The 17255-nt window shown below is 40.4% G+C and overlaps 1 protein-coding gene across 17 annotated transcripts in view; it reads right to left on the minus strand.

The window, feature by feature from the left end:
* TTLL5 (tubulin tyrosine ligase like 5) overlaps positions 1-17255 on the minus strand; it is a 294113-nt gene that overhangs the window by 26509 nt on the left and 250349 nt on the right. The window contains exon 35 of one of the 17 annotated variants that reach the window (XR_004184855.1): positions 13781-13916. The exons of the other annotated variants lie outside the window; for them this stretch is intronic. The gene's annotated coding sequence lies outside the window, so the exon portion shown is untranslated. The remainder of the gene's footprint in view (positions 1-13780; positions 13917-17255) is intronic. 17 annotated transcript variants of the gene reach the window in all.

Genomic DNA, 17255 nt, shown 5'->3' on the forward strand with positions numbered 1-17255 from the left:
TGAGAGACCTTGAGCCAGAGATACCCAGTTAACCTAGGAAGTCTGATCCATGGGAACTGTGAGATAATAACTGTGTGTTTATTTTTTGAGATAGGGTCTCAATCTGTCAGATCATACTACGGCCAGAATGGAGTGCTGTAGTATGATCTGCTCACTGCGGTCTTGACCTCCAGGGTTCAAGTAATCCTCCTGCCTCTGTCTCTCCAGTAGCTGGGACTACAGGCACACACCACCACGCCCGTCCCGCCTAATTTTTTAATTTTTTTTTTGTGGGGATGAGGTCTCACTCTTGTCCAAGCTGGTCTGGAACTCCTGGGCTCAAACAATCTTCCTGTCTTGGCCTCCCAAGTGCTGGGATTATAGGCATGAACCACTGTGCCCAGCCAAATATTTATTGTTTTAAGCCGTTAAGTTTTCAGGTAAAATTTGTTATGTAGCAGTAGACAATAATAACAACCTCACCTATCAATAAAAAACTGTATTAACTAGAATGCTTGGGCAAAGAAGATTGGGGCTACTTGAACTTTTCTGTGAACTGGGGCTAAAGTCAAATATTTCTTTGCTTCAAACTTTGCTACAAATGAATCAGTATACTTTTTTGTTAAAGTAACCGAGACTTCACTGACTGAAGATTGAGACTTTCTAGGTGTCATTTGATAGTAATAAACAAAAAATAACCCAACAATGCTCTCACAGGCAGTATCTTATCTCGCTTTTACGGCAACCTCATGAAGAAGATACGGCAACTATTTTGAGTGCATAGCAAAGCACCTGACACATAGCAGGCATTAAAATATTTCTAAATGAACATATTTCCATTTTACAGTGACAAAACAGTCTAGAGAGGTACACTAACTGGCTTCAGAGTGCCCAGCTACTAAGTGCCAGGAATAAGAATAGAAGTTAAGTCCCGAGTTTTTCTACCATAGCAGTTCACCTTACATATTTGTTTACATCTTTCTTCCTTGAAGTCATGGGTTAAAACATTAAAATAATAATAAAATGGCCTGTTAACATTCTATTTTACTTTTCTCCCCCCCATAGAGGCTCTGTTGGGATGAATAAGAAGTAGAGGCAAACGGCAAAACACTCCATTGTGAAAATGGTGAATTCGTAAGTACGGACCTATACACCCTAGTTTGCTACTGAATCAATTCTAAAAGATTTGTATAAAATCTCCTTATCTTTTTAACATCAGTGTATAGTGAAGTTAATACCTTTAGCTTATTAAAGATAGGTACTCCATTCTAGGCCCTTTTTTGGTTCCTCCCAACCCCAAAGTTCTGGATGAATGAAGTAGAATAGCCTCTGAATATCAGGAAAAAAGTTGATTACAAAGATGCATGGAGTTTCTGTTTCCTCTCAGAAGTCCAAAGGACACAAGAAGTACAGAAGTAGTTATTAAAATATCCATAATTTACAGGATATGAATATTGCATAGCTGATCTTACCACTGTACAGCCACTTATTCACTGAATGCTAAACCTTACAATAGCAGTAGAAATTTATCTTTTATCCCACATTTATGTATTGAATACCTACCATATGCCCACTACTATGAAAAGCACTGGTGATACAGAGGTGAATGACATCATTCCCAATCCTTTTGGGACTGAATAATCTAGTGGTAGAGGCTAATTAGTAAAATAAAATAAAACATTTTAGCAGATTCGATTACAATGGAAGGTGAAAGGTGCTATAGGAGTTGATAGTAAGGGAAGGGATTTCTAGGAGAGGAAACATCTTGTGCAATGGTATAGAAGTTTGGGATAGTGTGGCAAGTCGTTTAGAATGACTGGAATTTAAACCTGTGTGTTGAAGGAGTGGCTGGGGAATGGTCTTTAAAGAGCAAACCATGACTGGCTTTGACAACCCACATACGGAGTTTGCACTTTAAACGGAGCTTCTGAAGACTTTTTAGTGGGGAAGCATCATAGTCATAATTGTTTCTAAAAGATCACTTTAAGAGCAGTGTGGAGGATAAAGGCAGGATACAACTTAGGATGAAGCGATCAGTCTGGAAAACAATGTAGTAATTCAAACAGAAAGCGTTATGTGTCTGAATTAAGGCGGTGGATATTAATGATATTGGACTTGTTAAGTTGTTAACTGAGGGATATTTAAAGGGAAAAGTATAATAATGATAATCAAATATGCGGACTGAGGGAGGAGCTCACATGCCTCTCAGTTTCTGGCTTTACCTCTAATGAAGGTGAACAGGAGGGACCAGAGGAGGCGTGTGTCTGAGAGGATGATGAGGTCATTTCTGGATGTGTTACATCTGAGATGCCTGTGACCCCTTCAGGAGACACGTCTAGATGTGGCTGGGGAACTTGGATCCAAAAAGAAGTGTGAGCTGGAGAAGTGCTCTACTCATGTTCATGTTTGGTGTGTATGGTGCCCCAGAATTGTGCTGGGCACAACGTATCTTTGAAGCCATATGTGACGGTCTTGGCTGGAGGAACAGGTTTGGAATTGTCCTAGATGGAGGTCAGCTGAAACGATGGGAGCAGACCAAGGACAGGATCTCAGAGAATAATATGAAAATTAACAAGTAAGCAAGGATGGGGAGCTTTACCAGGAAGAAGGAACAGCTAGAGTGGTAGAAAGAGAAAACCAACATTCCCAAAAACTCAGTGTTGTTAAAGACCCAGACTCAAAATAGATGGACGATAGTTCTCTAAGCTGGGTGATTAAATAAACTGCCCTTACTGATTTCTCAAAAGATGTATCATAGCCAGACTTTTAAATGATGTTAGGATTGTTTGACTAAAGTTGGTATTAGAATTTAATCTTAGTTTCAGTATTTGTACCAGGTGAAATCACTTCTTTCTCTCAGAACCATAAAAGTACTTTCTTTGCCTAATTCTATTTTTGCATTTTCCCCCCTCACTTATCTCCCACTTGACCCCTGATCCTGATCCACTTGTTCCTTGAATTTCTTGTTCTCTGCAAGAAACTTCAGTAGATATTTAATTAATAATATATACAGGCTGAGTACCCTTTATTCAAAATGCTTGTGACAAGAAGTGTTTCAGATTTTGACTTTTTTCAGATTTTAGAATATTTGCATTATACTTACTGGTTGAACATCCCTAATCTGAAAATCCAAAATCCAAAATGCTCCAATGTGCATTTCCTTTGAGTGTCACATTAGCACTCAAACAGTTTTGGATTTTGGAGCATTTCAGATTTTGCATTGAATAATTAACAGACCAACAAGCAAGGCCACAGGAGAACACTAAACATCTGAAAGGTGGGAATAGAAAGCAGAAGTTGAAGAAACTTCGTCGCAACTCTAGGTACAAGTCTGTATTGGTCTGCATAATTGATTTGGTGCTTAAGTTCAGTTTTTTACATTAGAAGTCTCCTGTCATATATACAATTATTTTTCTTTTTCCCAATAATGAGATCTGAAGGTTGAAAAGTTACTTTAAACTGAGTTTGGTAACCATGCCATATGACAGATTATATATATTACCAGCACTTTGGACTTGAACCTCCTTTTTCAAAGTGTCAAGATACTAATCAGCATTATAGGAAAAACGGTTCCGGGTCAGATAAACTTAAGAAATGCTGAGTTAAAAATAGGTATCATTGGCCAGGTGCAGTGGCTCATGCCTGTAATCCCAGCACTTTTCGAGGCCGAGGCAGACAGATCACCTGAGGTCAGGAGTTCAAGACCAGCCTGGCCAACATGGCAAAACCCCCTCTCTACTAAAAATACAAAAAGTAGCCAGGTGTGGTAGTGGGCGCCTGTAGTCCAAGCTACTTGGGAGTCTGAGGCAGAGAGAATTGCTTGAACCCCAGAAGCAGAGGTTGCAGTGAGCCAAGATCGTGCCACCATACTCCAGCCTGAGTGACAGAGCGAGACTCCATCCCCACCAAAAAAAAAAAAAAAGCTACCTTTATTGAAAGACTTTTCAGAGTCTTTAATATGCTAATATATTACAACTCTAAGAAGTGGCACAGGGTAAATAGCGTTTGTCAAACTTATTTGACTGTGAAGACTTGTATTTTATGAACACATTTTGGGAAATGATGAGGACCCTGAGACCAACGAGGTTTGGTGACTTGCCCAAATTCACACAAACGGTAGCAAAGCTGAGATGAGAACCAGTTCTAATTTTAAATTGAGAGCTCTTTTCACTATACTACACTGCTGCTATGCTAATTATTTTTATTCTAAACACTTCATGGAAAGCAGTACACAAAATTGATACCACTGATCCACAGAAATTCTGACTTCCAAGACTCAGAGATTCCCTCCTTGTATACAATGACAAGATGATCTCTCTGGAAGTCTGTCAGCTGCTCCGCGGCCATGAAATAAACTGTGGGGGTGGAGAGGGTGGGCAGGAGAAGGAGCTCCCTGGGATGCTTTACGATGCTTAAAAGAAAAACGGATTTATGCCGATGATAATTCCTGGAACAGATGTGAAACTAAATACTTCATGTCACAATCCTGCCCCCACCCTTTCTGCAAGGGAAATGAAATAGCAGGATTAACCTGCTCTTCATCAGATCATGCTTTGTTTCTTTCAAAAAATCCCATGACCAGGGCAGATTCCATTTCCTGCTACTCCCCTTCCTGCCACAACTAAGGGGACGGCCCAGGACAGAAGAGGCTTTCCTTGTGGCCTGCGATCACCAGGCAGGTTAATGCTCGAATATTCCTTTTTACCCCCAACACACGTGCCACTTTCTCTGTCCTCATGCCATTAGGAAGTAGTCATTTTTTAGTGTGATAAGCATGGTAGAATACTGAGAAATGTATCAATCTCAGGGGAGGGAGGGAGGGAGGAATTCTAATTAGTTTAATTCTAATATTCTCTGAAAAGAGTACACATAGGCTGAAAAGTGGCTCAGTGCGTGTCTGTGTGTTTTGCCATACAAGCTGAGGTTTGTGAAAGAGATGGATGAATTTTATAAATAAAATGATAACATTTTGACCAGGAAATGACAGAGCAAAGCAGAAATACAGTGATATATATATATATGTTTTTGTCATTCATTCATCACAGAACTAGCTGTGCCATAATTTAATAACTCAGGTGACAGGACATAAACTCTTCTGTATCAGCCAAAAAGAACTGGGAACTTTCTCACTATCTTCACTAAGCAATGAAATGCTGCTTTCCCTAATGACCCTGGAGGCTAGGCCAGGATCTCAGAGGGGGACAGTAGCAGTTACCTCCTTTGTGAGTTGGGCTTGATCGGAAAGGGTTCGCCTACAGACAATCTCTGGTGCTCCATGGAAACGAACACCAAGAGCACCCCAGCAAGCCAGGGGCTGGGTCACTTGAGGTATCTCTAAGAATCACCTTTCAAAGTCCAAACCACTTGTTCAATCACATCACAAGTGGGCAACAGGATGGTGTCAGGGAGGGGTGCCTAGGAACAGCAGAATTAAAGGGATTAACAATGGGAGAGAAGCAATTGGTGGCACAGCTAGCCCCATTCTCAGCTGCTCTTTCGTGGATTTGAAGCATGAGGTGAAGCTTAAGGCTATGAAACTATAGTCAAGGTCCTCCTTGCTCTGTGCTGACAAAAGCAACAGAAATACCCGGGAGCCTGACACCTTTCCAAACAGGGAAAAAGAGAGTGAGGCCAGGCCCAGGGACAGCTGCTGTCCCCTAGGCACACCACCTTCCCTGGGAGGATAGAAGAGGAGGGGCAGAGCACAGCCCAGACATCTTTCCGCCTAAGACCTTAGAGCACACTTCACACACGGGAGGCAGTCAAATTATTTGTTGGACGAATGAACAGGACACACTAAATAACTATTGATTAACAATTTGTCCATCTAAGATGTGAATACAATTTGCTTACATTGAAGGGCTTTTTTATTCTGACTTTCTAAATATTAACTATTAATTCTTGCAGATTTATTGAGCTATATTTCACATACTAATAAAATTCACTCATTTTAAAGCATACAGTTCAGTGGTTTTTATTGTAGACACAAAACGGGGGGATGGTTAATAGGTACAAAATAAATAGAAAGAATAAGACCTACTATTTGATAGCACAATAGGGTGGTTAGAGTTAACAATAACTTAATTGTACATTTTAAAATAGTGTAATTGGATTGTTTGTAACTCAAAGAATAAATGCTTGAGAAGATGGATACACCATTCTCCATGATGTGCTGATTTCACACTGCGTGCCTATATCAAAGCGTCTCATGTACCCCATAAATATATACACCTACTATGTACCCACAAAAATTAAAACAAAAACAAAACACAAACACAAAATGGGGTAAGCATTACCACAATCTCATTTTAGAACATTTTCATTACTCCAAAAAGAAACCCAATGCCATTAGCAGTCACTCTCCATTTCCCTGCCTCTGCTGGCCCCAGTCCTAGGCAATCTGTATATATACACTGCATTTTGTTTATCACTTCATTTTCTGGCTAACATTTAGGTTGTTTCCACATTTTGGCTATTATGAATAATGCTGCTATGAACACTCGTGTACAAACATTTATGTGGACATGTGTTTTCATTTCTCCTGAACATATATTTAGGAGTGGAATTGTTAGGTCATATGGTAACTCTATGTTTAACTGTTTGAGGAACTGCCAAACTGTTTTCTAAACCAGCTGCACCATTTTACATTTCCACCAGCAGTGTACGAGGATTCCAATTTCTCCACCTCCTCACCAACACTTGTTATTACCTGTCTTTTGTTTACAGGCATCCTAGTGGGTGTGATGTGGCATCTCACTAATGATGCATCTTTTCATTGGCCATATGTATATCTTTTTTGGAGAAATGTCTATTCAAATCCTTTGCCTGTTTAAAGAATTGGGTTGTCAGTACCAGCCACTGCAAAAACATGCCAAACTGTAAAGACCATTGATGCTATGAAGAAACTTCATCAATTAATAGGCAAAATAACCAGCTAACAACATAATGACAGGATCAAATTCACACATAACAATATTAACCTTAAATGTAAATGGGCTAAATGCCCCAATTAAAAGACACAGACTGGCCAATTGGATAAAGAGTCAAGACCCGTCAGTGTGCTGTATTAAGGAGACCCATCTCAAGTGCAGAGACACACATAGGCTCAAAATAAAGGGATGGAGGAAGATCTACAAGCAAATGGAAAGAAAAAAAAAAAAGCAGGGGTTGCAATCCTAGTCTCTGATAAAACAGACTTTAAACCAACAAAGATCCAAAGAGACAAAGAAGGCCACTACATAACGGTAAAGGGATCAATTCAACAAGAAGAGCTAACTATCCTAAATATATATGCACCCAATACAGGAGCACCCAGATTCATAAAGCAAGTCCTTAGAGACCTACTAAGAGACTTAGACTCCCACACAATAATAATGGGAGACTTTAACACTCCATTGCCAATATTAGAAAGATCAACGAGACAGAAGGTTAACAAGCACATCTAGGACTTGACCTCAACTCTGCACCAAGCAGACCTAATAGACATCTACAGAACTCTTCACCCCAAATCAACAGAATATACATTCTTCTCAGCACCACATCGCACTTATTCTAAAATTGACCACATAATTGGAAGTAAAACACTCCTCAGCAAATGTAAAAGAACAGAAATCACAACAAACTGTCTCTCAGACCACAGTGCAATCAAATTAGAACTCAGGATTAAGAAACTCACTCAAAACCGCATAACTACATGGAAACTGAACAACCTGCTCCTGAATGACTACTGGATAAATAATGAAATGAAGGCAGAAATAAAGATGTTCTTTGAAACCAATGAGAACTAACACACAACGTACCATAATCTCTGGGACACATTTAAAGCAGTGTGTAGAGGGAAATTTATAGCACTAAATGCCCACAAGAGAAAGCAGGAAAGATATAAAATCGACACTCTAACATCACAATGAAAAGAACTAGAGAACCAAAAGCAAACAAATTCAAATGCTAGTAAAAGGCAATAAAATAACTAAGATCAGAGCAGAACTGAAGGAGATAGAGACACAAAATAACCCTTCAAAAAAATCAGTGAATCCAGGAGCTGTTTTTTTTGAAAAGATCAACAAAATTAATAGACTGCTAGCAAGACTAATAAAGGAGAAAAGAGAGAAAAATCAAATAGATGCAATAAAAAATGATAAAGGGAAAATCACCACTGACCCCACAGAAATACAAACTACCATCAGAGAATACTATAAACACCTCCATGCAAATAAACTAGAAAATCTAGAAGAAATGGATAAATTCCTGGACACATACACCCTCCCAAGACTAAACCAGGAAGAAGTTGAACCTCTGAATAGACCAAGAGCAGGCTCTGAAATTGAGGCTGTAATTAATAGCCTACCAACCAAAAACAGTCCAGGACCAGATGGATTCACAGCCGAATTCTACCGGAGGTACAAGGAGGAGCTGGTACCATTCCTTCTGAAACTATTCCAATCAATAGAAAAAGAGGGAATCCTCCCTCACTCATTTTATGAGCCCAGCATCATCCTGATACCAAAGCCTGGCAGAGACACAACAGACACAACAAAAAAAGATAATTTTAGATCAATACCCCTGATGAACATCGATGCGAAAATTCTCAATAAAATACTGGCAACCGAATCCAGCAGCACATCAAAAAGCTTATCCACAATGATCAAGTCGGCTTCATCCCTGGGATGCAAGGCTGGTTCAACATACGCAAATCAATAAATGTAATCCATCACACATAAACAGAACCAAAGACAAAAACCACATGATTATCTCAATAGATGCAGAAAAGGCCTTCAATAACATTCAACAGCCCTTCATGCTAAAAACTCTCAATAAATTCGATATTGATGGAATGTATCTCAAAATAATAAGAGCTATTTATGACAAACCCACAGCTAATATCATACTGAATGGGCAAAAACTGGAAGCATTCCCTTTGAAAACTGGCACAAGACAAGGATGCCCTCTCTCACCACTCCTATTCAACAGTGTTGGAAGTTCTGGCCAGGGGAATCAGGCAAGAGAAAGAAATAAAGGGTATTCAATTAGGAAAAGAGGAAGTCAAATTGTCCCTCTTTGCAGATGACATGATTGTATATTTAGAAAACCCCATTGTCTCAGCCCAAAATCTCCTTAAGCTGATAAGCAATTTCACCAAGTCTCAGATAAAATATCAATGTGCAAAAATCACAAGCATTCTTATACACCAATAACAAACAAACAGAGAGCCAAATCATGAGTGAACTCCTATTCACAATTGCTACAAAAAGATAAAATGCCTAGGAATCCAACTTATAAGCGATGTGAAGGACCTCTTCAAGTAGAACTACAAACCACTGCTCAATGAAATAAAAGAGGATACAAACAAATGAAGAACATTCCATGCTCATGGATAGGAAAAATCAATATAGTGAAAATGGCCATACTGCCCAAGGTAATTTATAGATTCAATGCCATCCCCATCAAGCTACCAATGACCTTCTTTACAGAACTGGAAAAAACTACTTTAAAGTTCATATGGAACCAAAAAAAAGCCCGCATTGACAAGGTAATCCTAAGCCAAAAGAACAAAGCCGGAGGCATCACGCCACCTGACTTCAAACTATACTACAAGGCTACAGTAACCAAAACAGCATGGTACTGGTACCAAAACTGATATATAGACCAATGGAACAGAACAGAGGCCTCAGAAATAACACCACACATCTACAACCATCTGATCTTTGACAAACCTGACAAAAACAAGCAATAGGGAAAGGATTCCCTTTTTAATAAATGGTGCTGGGAAAACTAGCTAGCCATATGAAGAAAGCTGAAACTGGATCCCTTCCTTACATCTTATACAGAAATTAATTCAAGATGGATTAAAGACTTAAATGTTAGACTTAAAACCATAAAAACCCTAGAAGAAAACCTAGGCAATACCATTCAGGACATAGGCATGGGCAAGGACTTCATGACTAAAACACCAAAAGCAATGACAACAAAAGCCAAAATAGACAAATGGGATCTAATTAAACTAAAGAGTTTCTGCATGGCAAAAGAAACTACCATCAGAGTGAACAGGCAACCTACAGAATGGGAGAAAATTTTTGCAATCTACCCATCTGACAAAGGGCTAATATCCAGAATCTACAAATAACACAAACAAATTTATAAGGAACAAACAAACAACCCCATCAAAAAGTGGGCAAAGGATACAAACAGACACTTCTCAAAAGACGACATTTATGCAGCCAACAGACACATGAAAAAATGCTCATAATCACTGGTCATCAGAGAAATGCAAATCAAAACCACATTGAGATACTATCTCACATCAATTAGAATGGCAATCATTAAAAAGTCAGGAAACAACAGATGCTGGAGAGGATGTGGAGAAATAGGAACACTTTTACACTGTTGGTAGGAGTGTAAATTAGTTCAGCCATTATGGAAGACAGTGTGGAGCTTCCTCAAGGATCTAGAACTAGAATTACCATTTGACCCAGCAATCCCATTACTGGGTATATACCCAAAGGATTATAAATCATGCTACTATAAAGTCACATGCACGCGTATGTTTATTGCGACACTATTCGCAATAGCAAAGACTTGAAACCAACCCAAATGTCCATCAATGATAGACTGGATTAAGAAAATGTGGCACATTTACACCATGGAATACTATACAGCCATAAAAAAGGATGAGTTCATGTCCTTTGCAGGGACATGGATGCAGCTGGAAACCATCATTCTCAGCAAACTATCACAAAGACAGAAAACCAAACACTGCATGTTCTGACTCATAGGTGGAAATTGAACAATAAGAACACTTGGACACGGAGGGGCGGTGGCGGGGAGACGTCACACACCAGGACCTGTCGGGGGGTGGGGGACTGGGGAAGGAATAGCATTAGGAGAAATATGATGGGTGCAGCAAACCAACATGGCACATGTATACCTATGTATCAAACCTGCACGTTGTGCACTTGTACCCTAGAACTTAAATTAAAAAAAAAAATTGGGTTGGTTTTTTATTGTTGGGCTATAAGAGATCTGTATATATTCTGGATACAACTCCCTTGCCATATAAATGATTTACAAATATTTTTCTGCCACTCTGTGGGCTGTCTTTTACATTTCGTTTTGTTGTTGTTTTTGAGACAGCATCTCACTCTCACCCAGGCTGGAGTGCAGTGGCACAATCTCAGCTCACTGCAATCGCTACTTCCTGGGCTCAAGCATTCCTCCCACCTTTGCCTCCCCAGTAGCTGGGACTTACAGGCGTGAGCCAAAATGCCTGGCTAATTTTTGTATTTTTAGTAGAGATGGGATTTTGCCATGTTGCCCAGGCTGGTCTCATACTCCTGAGCTCAAGTGATCCGCCTGTCTTGGCCTCCCAAAATGCTGGGATTACAGGTGTGCACCACCACACCTGGCTTGTCCATTACATTTCTTGGTGGTATCCAATGAAGCACACAATTTAAAAATTTTGATGAGGTCCAACTTGCCTAATTTTGTTGTTGCTTGTGCTTTTTGGTATCACACCTAAGAAACAGTGGCCTAATCCAAGGACGTGAAGATTTATTCCTATGTATTCTTCTGGGAATTTTATAGTTTTAGCCCTTTCATGTAGGCATTTAATCAATTTTTGGTTAATATTTGTTTAGATGTGAAACAGGGGTAGAAATTCACTATTTTGCACGTGGATAACCAACTGTTCAAGTGCGAGTTGTTGAAGAGACTCTGAATAGTCTTGGTACCACTGAATAGTTGTCGAAGAGACTAGTCCACTGAATAATCAATTGACCATTTGATATATGAGTTTATTTCTGGACATTTAATTCTAGTCCATCCATACTGTTTTGGTTACTGTAGCTTTATACTCACTATTAGATTAAAATCCTTTTTTTAAAATTATGACTCAATCCTACTGAGTGAACTTCTGTTTTGAATTTTTCAAGTTACCAGGCCCCTGTCCTATTCTTTTTGGGGAATCTCAGCAAAGACCTGAGCACAAGCAAGCTTTTCTTTTCTTTTTGAGATAGGCTCGCTCTGGAGCCAGGCTAGAGTGCAGTGGCGTGATCTCGGCTCACTGCAACCTCTGACTCCCTGGTTGAAGTGATTCTCCTGCCTCAGCCTCCTGAGTAGCTGGGATTACAGGCATGCGCCACCACGCCTAGCTAATTTTTGTATTTTTAGTAGAGACAGGGTTTCACCATGTTGGCCAGGATGGTCTTGAACTCCTGACCTCTTGATCCGCCTGCCTCAGCCTCCCAAAGTGCTGAGATTACAGGTGTGAGCCACTGCGCCTGGTCAGAAGCTTTTCTTTGAATGGAACAGGAATCATCAGTAACTTGTCTCAGTGTTTGAAGCAGCTGCATGCACTGTGAGCAAATCTTAGGAAGACAACATTCGTGAACAGAATTTACTATCACAATAAAAGTAAAGTTATAACAATAATAATCTCCATAATTTAAGAGTATACATAGTCATTATTCAGCTGAAGGATAATCAAATAGTAAATAATGTATGTGAATGAATGTGGTATGTCATAAATTTATATTGTACTTAGAGCAAATTTATAATTTTGGTAAGTGTATTTATAGGGTACTTTTTTTCCCTATGGCTCATTTTTTCCATCTTCCTCATTTCTGGTGACCTTTTAAACACTTTCAGAAACATGACGGCTCTCATGTGTTACTATAACCGAAAGGTAACAGGGACCCCCAACCCCATGTACTAGCAGACAGGACTGGGGCAAATTTGGGTCAAGGAACGACATATCTATTTAGAGCAGTCAAGAAGCTGGTGGTAGAGGGGCTGCAGAAGTGTGATGAACTCCCTCCAGCAGGGGTGGAGTCTCTGGAAAGGAAACATGCTGTGATTGAAACCAGTAGATGTATATCATTAGCCATTCCCCTTTCTTCCTCAATAAAAGAGCCCAGATCTGACTGGGAAGGCAATGTGCCCAGCGAAAAGACCACCTCTCTAGACACCTCTGTTGCTAAGGAGAAGTAGGCAAGGGAGCCAGTGCTGGCTAATGATATGGTAGTTAGAACTGCTGGGCTTCCAAGAAAGTGTTTTTGAAAGGGGGACAGATTGAGCTGGCATCTGTCTTTTGCCCTTCCCCCTCTTCTCACTGGAACATGGACACAATGCCAGTAGGAACAGAAACATCTTATGACCAGCAAAATGAAAGCCAATGCATTAGAGTTAGTAGAGCAGAAAGAGAGCAGCCTGGCTCCTCAGTTATGTCTCTGAAGAGCGGCACTAGCCCTGGACCTCCTGTCTCCAGACTTCTTGACTTGGGAGAAAAATAAATCCCTTACTTACCCTGCCACTGATTTCTCTGAGTTTCTGTTACCTGCAGGGAATGTTCTCTTAACTAATCCAGGGGTGATTCCCAAGCCGTCTCGTTTTTCCCCCACCTCCTACCTCCCCACTTCAGCTCCACCCTCTGCTGCAGAGCTTCATCCACATCCATGTCTCCTCTGCCAATCAGAACTGCTGTCCCTTCAAAGGCGGTTCGGGCATGTGGGAAAGATCACCACTATCACCACCACCACCATCACCACCACCCAGGGGAGCAGAGGCAGAAAGCTCACCTTGCTCCTTATCTTTCCCTTTCCAGGCCTGGCTCCATCTAAATAAGGGAAAGTTAAATCGCTGGATAAAGAGACAGCCAGCCTAAACTACATATGCCCCCTACTGCCAGGCATCCCCCTAATGAGCCATTTGAGATAACAACCAGACACTGCAGGGAGGCGGAGGCCTCAGGGCCTGATCACCAGCCGCTCAGCTCCATTAGGAAAGGAAGCTGATAAAATGAAATCACCTTGAGGGGCCCAGAGTTTTCAGATGAAGAGGCAGTTCAGCAGATTCTGGAAAAAAACTGTTTGGGTTTGAATTTCAGCTCCATCACTGACTGTGTGGCTTGGACAAGCTACTTAACTTCTCTCCGCCTTAGTTTCCTCAAAAGCAAAATCGAGAAAAAAAATCACCTAATCTGGGGTATAATACACACACAATCTATAATATTTCTTTAAAAATTGTGGCAAAATACATGTAACATAAACTTTACCATCCTAACAATTGTAAGTGTATAGTTCAGTGGCATTAAGTGCATTCATGCTGCACGACCATCCCATCATCCATCTCCAGAATTCTACATCCTGTAAAACTGCAACTCTGTGCCCATTAAACAAAAACGTCCCATTTCCCTCTCTTCCCACCCGCTGCTGATCACCATTCTACTTTCTACCTTTCCGATTCTGACTATTTTAGGTACTTTGTATTAGTGGAATCATACAGTACTTGTCATTTTGTGATTGGCTGATTTCACTTAGCATAATGTCCTGAAGGTTCCATGTTGTAGCTTCTGGCAGAATTTCCTTTGTTTTGAAGGCTGAATAGTATTTCATTGAATATACAGACCCACATTTTGTTGACTCATTCATCTGCTGACGGACACTGGGGATGCTTCTGTGTTTTGATTACTGTGAATAATGCTGTTAGGAGGATACAAATACCTGTTTTTGTGTCTGCTTTCAATTCTTTTGGGCATACGCACACAGAGTGAAATTGCTGGATCATATGGTAATTTTTTTTGTTTTTTTGAGACAGAGTCTCGCTCTGTCACCCAGGCTGGAGTGCGCTGGTGTGATCATGGATCACGGCAGCCTTGACCTCCCAGTTCAAGTGATCCTCCCAGCTCAGTCTCCCAAGGAGGTAGAACTATAAGCATGCACCACTGTGCCTGGCTACTTTTTTATTTTTTGTAGAACCAAGGCTTTACTATGTTGCCCAGGCTGGTCTTGAACTCCTGGCCTCAAGTAATCCTCTTGTCGCAGCCTCCCAAAGTGCTGGGATTACAGGCATGAGCCACTGTGCCTGGCCGGTAATTCTATGTTTAATTGTTTGAGGAACCACCATAATGTTTTTCATAGTGGCTGCACCATCTTACATTCCCAAGAGTACACCAGGGTTCCAATTTCTCCACATCTTCCCCAATACTTGTTAGTTTTTGCTCCTCCCTTCCCTTCTTCCCTCCCTTTTTTCCTCCCTTCCTCCCTCCCTCCCTTCCATCCTTTCTTTCTTCCTTCCTTCCTTTCTTCCCTTCTTCCCTCTCCCCTCCCTCTCTCTTCCCCTCATCCCTCTCTATCTCTCTGTTTCCTGAGACAGTCTTGCTCTGTCACCCAGGCTGGAGCAGAGCGGCCCAATCACATCTCACTGTAGTCTTGAATTTCTGGGCTTGGGCAATCCTGCCTCTGTCTCCCAAGTAGCTGGGACTACAGGTGTGTGCAACCATGCTTGTCTAATTGTTTTTATTGTTTGTAGAGACAGTGTCTCACTATGTTGCCCAGGTTGGCCTTGAACTTCTGGCCTCAAGTGATCCTCTTGCCTTGGTCTCCCAAAGTGCTAGGATTACAGGCAGGAGCCACCATGCCCGGCTTATTTTTTGCTTTTTTAATAGTAGCCATCCTAAAGGTGTGAGGTGGTACCTCACCATGGGTTTTGATTTGCATTTCTCTTATGATTAGGGATGTTGAGCATCTTTCCATGTGCCTACTAGCTATCTGCATATCTTCTTTGAATGTGTATTCAAGCCCATTTTTATACAGGAATTTTTGCTGTTGCTGTTGAGGCAATCTATAATCTTTATATCCCAATCCTGCAGGATTGATATTTTTATGCTTATTGTATAGATGAGGAAACTGAGGCTGAAAGAGGTTAAGTGATTTACCTAAAGTTGCCAACTGGGCAGTGACAGAGCCCACACAGGTCAGTCTAACTTCATAGTTATGATCTTTCCACCCTGCAATCTGGAATTCTTACAAAACTTAGGTATTCTGACAACAGCAGTGGTAATGCTACATGGCCCTGTGAAGCAAAAGGAAGCCAGGAAGGTAACAAGTAAGGGTCGAGAGAACTTCGGTTTTGTTTCTGGGAATACTGTGCACATTTAAAGTGTAACATATGACTCCAGAACCATGATGATAAATTTTACACAACACTCAACACCTGTCAGATCTCTAATATTAGAGTGTGGTGTTCACTTTCAGGTACTATACAACTTAAGAGGAACCTAAAGAATTCATGGTGAATTCAGAGATAATATAAAAGACCGTTCAGTATTCAAAAGAAAAATCTGATCTGTGCAATAAACAATTCCAGTTAGTTAGGTGATATAGAGGGGGAAAAAAAAGCTGAAAGCTAATGTTTTCCAAATAAACTCAATCTCATTTTAACTTTGTTCCCTTATAATGAGATTCTTGAATGTGGTCTAAAATGGAACATCTTCATACTGAAATCTACAATGTAACAAGTCATAGTAAGGTTGTGAATGTGCAGCAGATGTTGTTATCTAAAGAGCAGTGATCAATCATTCATTATTTTACAGGAAGTAGTTTTATAATATTGCAAGAAATGGGATAGAAGCACCAGGTAATTTATAAAGAAGGTTATTCTGATTTTGAAGATTGTTTAATAATAAAATGCATTATTTATGAAATCTTCATTAGAAGATTTTATCTTCTGAGGTTAGGCATTTTACTTAAATCTAGGAGAACAGAGGAAATGGACCATTTTTCAGAAAAGTTTTACGTATGTATGTGTTCTTTTCTTTAGGGTCTACAATACAAGGTAACGAAACATTTTGGGTGTTACTAGGGATTCAAGAAACATACAGATATTAATTCTGCTCTCAAAAAGTTTATGGTCTTATTGAAGACACAGTTCACCCAAAAAGCAAGCAGTGATAAAAGATGACAACACCTTTGTGATATAAATTGTAGGTCTCTAGGAAATTTTTAAACGACAAGATAAATGAGTGACAGAGCGAGACTCATCTCAAAACAAAAACAAAAACAAAAACAAAACAAAACAAAAAACTTAACTGGATCCTTAGGAGATAATCTTTTTTTTTTTTTTTGCCTTTTAGACAGTCTTCCTCTGTCACCCAGGCTAGAGCAGCGCAGTGGCACGATCTTGGCTCACTGCAACCTCTGCCTCCCAGGACTGAAGCAATTCTTCTGCCTCAGCCACCGAGTAGCTGGTACTACAGATGTGTGCCACCATGCTCAGCTAAGTTTTGTATTTTTAGTAGAGACAGGGTTTCGCTATGTTGGCCAGGCGGGTCTTGAACTCCTGGCCTCCAGTGATCTGCCAACCTCGGCCTCCCAAAGTACTGAAATTACAGGTGTGAGCCACTGAGCTTGGCCTAAGAACAGGAAGAATTTGCATATGTAGGCAGGTATTCCAAATGTCAGTAGAAGAATAAACAAAGGCAGAAATATGAAAATTTACTCATT

Source organism: Papio anubis, chromosome 7, assembly GCF_008728515.1.
Source record: "Papio anubis isolate 15944 chromosome 7, Panubis1.0, whole genome shotgun sequence".
NCBI classification, from domain to species: Eukaryota; Metazoa; Chordata; class Mammalia; order Primates; family Cercopithecidae; genus Papio; species Papio anubis.